We start from the raw sequence: 5,548 nt of genomic DNA on the forward strand, positions 1-5,548 counted from the left end.
CCCCCCCCCCCCGCCCGACGGCCCCCGTCCCACAGCCGGAGCCGGGCTGTGTGTAATTAACCCCGGAGCCAATCCCCCAGTGGGGGCTGCCAGGCAGATCAAAGAACTCACACATCTTTGTCTGCGAGCGGCAGCCAAGGGGAGCTGGGAGGAAAGCAGAGCAGGGGTGGGAGAGAGCCAGGGAGCCGCGTGTGTGCTCCTAATTGATAAAAAGGGAAGAGCATCTTCCTCCGAGAGATCTCCAGCCCCATCAAAATGCAGCAGGAGAAGAAGAAGGGGAAAGAAAAAAGCTTTGCTTTCCCTTGCAGGAGCCGGCCAAAATCCAGCTGCTTCTAGCAGGAGAGCTGGTCCCAGGCAGGGCTGGGGGGACAGGGCACCTCCAGGGTGGGGGGCACATGCCCAGGGTCAGGGGCTCTCCAGGGTTGGCATGGGAGCCCTTGGCAAGGTGAGGGATTCCAGGAGCACCCAGGGGGCTCAGGTGAAGCCTCTGCCTCACCTTCTCCTGCGGCACCAAGAGAAAAAAGGGTGAAACCAGCACATCCCACACCTTCTCCAAGCCAGCACATCCCACAGCTGCCCTCCACCATGGGCCCTGGTCCATCTGTTTGCCACCAGCCTGTGCTTTTTGGAGAGTGGCCCAGGCAGGTGACCAGACTATGGATGAGCACCTGGCTGGAGCTCAGACTGCTGGTCTGGATGGGAGGAGTCACCAGATGTACCAGATGTGCCAGGAGATGATGGAAGGAAAGCATGGTGAGGGGTGGGGGGGTTCCGCTAGTGGTTAAAGGGCGTTGATGTGAGAAACGGCCAAACTCCACAGACAACCAAAGGGAAGGAAGTGCTGGGACCTTCTGGGTCTGACAACAACCCCAGCCTCATGTGCTGGCCACGGCACAGGTGTCTCAGCTGCTTCTCAGGATGACCAGGTGGCTTCACCTGCTGGGGCAGGTCAGAATCCTGGTGTCACCAGGCATCTTCCCAATCAATTCCAACACCGAGGCTGCAGGACAGAGCCCTTCCCTAGGCCCTCCCACAGCTCCATCCACCCAAAAATGAGGCAGCTGAGCCTAAGCATCCCTTTGTCCCATGGAGAGGGACAGCAGTGCTGCCCAGAGCTGATTTACTCACCCCAGACTGAAGTGTGGCACACGTGGAAAAACCACCTGCCGAAGGGGTTGTTCTTCCAGGAACTGCAACAAAAGCCTGGATTTCCCAGGAACTGGGAGATACCCCGGCCTTTTCTGCCCCACAGACCACGGGGCTGCCCCTGGGCTGAGTCCCACAGTTTGTGCTTGGCTCTAGCACAGTTTGAACACATTGCACATTCCCTGGTCCACAGGATTCAGTGCCAAAGGCCCTGTCCACACCAGGGCATGGGGGCAAAAATGCAGGAATCTCCTCGTGGCCCCTCCTCACGTTCCGCAGCCACCCTGGGGCAGAGCACATCTTCCCCCCAGTAACCCCTCACATCGTTATTTACACTTGGTTCTTTCGCTGCACACACCTCCCTGGTTTGCTTCATTTTTAAGTTGTTCTTTTAAAAAATGCACGAAATAAAAGAGTAGGAGCAAAAATTTAAATTGTTTACCGGAATGCAAATTGGGGTGAGCACCATCCCAGCATCAGCTGGCTCCAAGCAAAGGGGAACTCATGGTTTGGTTGGTGGTGGTTTCCAGGGCAGGAGGCTCCTTGCAGGAACCTCTCAGCTTGCTTTCAGTGCAAGAAGACACAAATGGAAAGGGAGCCTTGCTGGGGATGAGGTGATGGAACATTTGGATTGTCATCGTGGGTGTGAGGGAGAAGGGGGAAAGTGGCAATTGTTTGTAGATATTGGGCTGTAGAAATAACCAAAGGGACTTCAAAGGGAGGGGGTGGCCTCCTAAAAGAGCAGATTAAAACTGGGCAAAGGGTTAGTAGGAAATTCCCACTTCTGGACCGTGCCAGCCAATAGTGAGGAATGGGATGCCAAGACACCTCAACCCAGAAGCTGTGGGCTGGAGGTCACGCAGCCTTTGCCACTTGGGTCTGAAAAGAAATGGAAAAGAAAGAACTGAAACCCCAACAGAATCCCACAATGGTCGGGTCGGAAGGGACCTTACAGCTCATCCCATTCCACCCCTGCCGTGGGCAGGGACACCTTCCACTGTCCCAGGCTGCTCCAAGCCCCGTCCAAGCTGGCCCTGGACACTGCCAGGGATGGGGAATGGCGCAGAGAGGTTTGGTGGCATCCAGGAACTCACGTCAGCTGGTTGGTATCTGACAGGATTGAGCTCCCAGCTTGGTCTAGAAGAAAAGGCATTTCCTGGATTAAAGCCTGGGCTTGGGGGTAGTGCAGCTTTTCCAGTGTCATCCCTGTCCCAGCCGAGGGAAAACCAGGAAAGAGCATCCATTTCTTGGTTAAAATAAGAAATTTATTCCTTCATGTTTCCAGACAGAAATCACTGGGATAACTAAACCGAGAAGAGCTTGGCTGGGGTTTTCGTGACTCCCCAAGCCCTGACAGGGAGTAGTCAGATTCCCAGGAGGAAAAGGCAGAGCAGTGGGATATTTCGGATCCCTTTCACAACTTAGACTCAAAAAGGCCACTCAGTTTTAGCAGCTCAGGTCCTGAGATCTCACAAAAATGAAATCCGTGCCCAGGAGCAGAGGAACTCCCCGGACCTGTCCCATGGGGATATACCTCACCTGCACCAGGGATGGCACTCAAGGGTTGGACAGGGGATTGGGGGTCCAGGACCTGGTGTGGACAGTGTGGTTCAGCCACTTTTCCAACACCTGGAAGAGCCCCAAAGGGTAAGAGGGATAACAGACCCAGTGAGTAGGAACTGCTTCCAGCCATAAGTTTTCCATGGGAAAGATCTCCTTGGGCTCATTCCAGTTTGGGTTAAGCCCATCCTCCCGTTCACTCCAGCCCAGAGCAGATAACGAGGTTGTGTCCTGCTGGTTTTCCCTCTGCCCTGTTTGGATCCCAGCCCCTCCTCAGTTACACTGCAGCAAAATCAGCCTCTCCTAGCCCCGACCTTCCCCCCGCAGGATTTGCAGGGAATCCACTTAAAATGATATTAATGAAACAACTTTGACGTAATTAAAGCAAATTATTGACAAACCCATGTCCTTACTCGCTGAGCAGCGTCAAATGGTTGGGTTTCCTCTCTCACCACCTGACGCCGAGCACGGGTTGCAGATATTTCCTGGATTTCTGGAAATCCCTGTGCTGTTCATGGCAGGCAGCCAGGCTTGTGAAGAGCCAGAGGCTCTGCGGCTCCTGTCAGGGTGGAATTCCTTCCTGGGAGGGCAGTGAGGCCCTGGCACAGATTCCCAGAGCAGCTGTGGCTGCCCCTGGATCCCTGGAAGTGCCCAAGGCCAGGATGGACATTGGGGCTTGGAGCAGCCTGGAACAGTGGAAGGTGTCCCTGCCCATGGCAAGGAAGGAGACGAGCTTTGAAGTCTCTTCCAAGCCAACCATTCTGTAATTCCACAATCTGTGATTCCATGGACGAGATCAAAACCTGCTCCTCTTCCTCCCTTCAGAGACGCTGCTTGTTGCTCCCTCAGGAGAAACCACAAGGCCGAACCGTGAAACCACCACTGAATTGCAAAGCCGGCAGAATTCCTGGTGGGAAACCGAAAATGTCCCAGTTCAGCAGCGGTCTGGGAGCGCGGGAGGGCCGTCGCTGGAGCAGATGAGGAGGGAGCTCCGTGGCACCGCGGCGAGGGCGGTGTGCGGCCCTGCCAGCGGCGAGGAAGCATCACTATCAAAATCAATAGCTCCTGTTCTCAGGGACGGGAATGATCCGAGCATGGAGGGAGCTTCCCTCGCAGCTGGGAATGGTTGGGGTAATCCATTATTGATGCTTGACTGCAGGCCCGGCACCCAGAGGTTGCGTTGGTGTGGGAGCACGTCCGTTGTTTCCAAACATTGCACCGTGGCCGTGGCCAGGGAAGTTAAGTTGGGGATTTCTGTCAGGCTTTGCCTGCGGCTTCTCTCAGGGAAGGTCTCCAAGAAGCTGATTCAATGTGTCCTGAGAAAATCTTGGCACGAGGGCAAACACCAGGACCCACCCGATCCCTTTGGGGCTGCAGCTCAGCCCTGGCAGAACCCCATGAGCGGAATTTTGTCTTCTTTTCCACAGGCACTGAAGGGTCTCCAAGGGAATGGATGGCATTATATGCAATGAACCCGAACAAAAGATCTCAGGATGCAGTCGAAAGGAAGGATGAGGAATTTGGGTGAGGTCATGGTTGAGCTGAGGAGCTTTGATGCTGTTTAGACCCAGCTCACCTGCCCTGACAACAAATATTCCTGTGGCTTTGAGGCAGGTGGGTGAAACTCTCTCACATCATTCATTCCATCAGATTTCCTCTGCACATCTCCGAAGAACATCTCCAGTTTTCCAGGAACAGCTGTATGGACATGGAGCATGGGACAGCTCCAGACTGAAATCCCAAACCCAGATCCCACCTCAGACCAGAGCCTGCAGCTCCAACCTGTCTTTGCTATTGAGCAGCCCAAATAAACCTGAGCTCTAAGAAAAGGTCTCTCAACCCGAGTTCAGAAAGAGAAGAAAGAACCTCAGAAAGAGTCTTGGCTAATCAATAAATCAGTGGAATCAGTCAATAGTCTAAGGAATTCTTCAGACTCAAGCCTTTGCAGGGTCTTACGTCGGTATCCAGCCTGGACACCAGCCAGCACTGAACCGAACTGGGCACGGATGGTGGGGAAGGTGGGAGATCCCAAAGAACAGATTTTTAGCTGGATTTGGTTAGGTTTGATCCAGCTTCACAACAGAGGATGAATTTCCTGAGGTTATCGGCATTGTTTGCCAGAATTTTATTGAGTTAGGGAATCCTCCCTCCACAAAAGCTGTGGACAAATCCCATCTCCACCAGCGTTTCAGGATTGATGCTGAACCCTCTCCCTTCGGAAGATCTCTGATCCAGGAACTCTGCCTATGGAATCCGTATGGGGTGGGGAGGGACAATCTGAAGGGAGAAACCGCCAAAGCCCCCAGTTTCCATGGAGAAGTGGAGAACAGAGAGGAGAGTAAATTCCAGCCAGCTCTGAGCACGGAGTCTCCCTTTTCCAGAGGAGCTGGTCACTGCCCCCATGGCTGCACTCGGAAATCTGCTCTTATCAATAGCTGAATATGCTCAGGGCAGCATTGAAATGCCTCACATCAGCGTCCCTGTCCCCTGCACCATGGCACCAGGTCACCTCCCGCACATGTTCATGACCCCCAGGGTGAGGGGGTGCTTTCTGCCGGCTCACCCACACTCCTCTTTATTCAGTCCCTGTGCATGCCCCAGGTTTGCGCCCTTGTCACTTATTTTATTCTGAATCCAAACACTGCCACACAATGCACTTGACCTTTGCCCTGCAGGGAACACTCTTGGGAGGAAGGAAGAATTCACTCTTTATTCCTTTCTAAGTCGAGTTGTTCCTCCACCATCCTGGACAAATCCCCACTTACACAGTAGGAATCCAGGCGTCTGTTCTCCCTGGACCTGGGACTTGGGCCAGGCTTCCTCCTCCCGCCGCAGGCGGCAC

The sequence above is a fragment of the Corvus brachyrhynchos genome, unplaced genomic scaffold, assembly GCF_000691975.1.
Source record: "Corvus brachyrhynchos isolate BGI_N302 unplaced genomic scaffold, ASM69197v1 scaffold351, whole genome shotgun sequence".
NCBI classification, from domain to species: Eukaryota; Metazoa; Chordata; class Aves; order Passeriformes; family Corvidae; genus Corvus; species Corvus brachyrhynchos.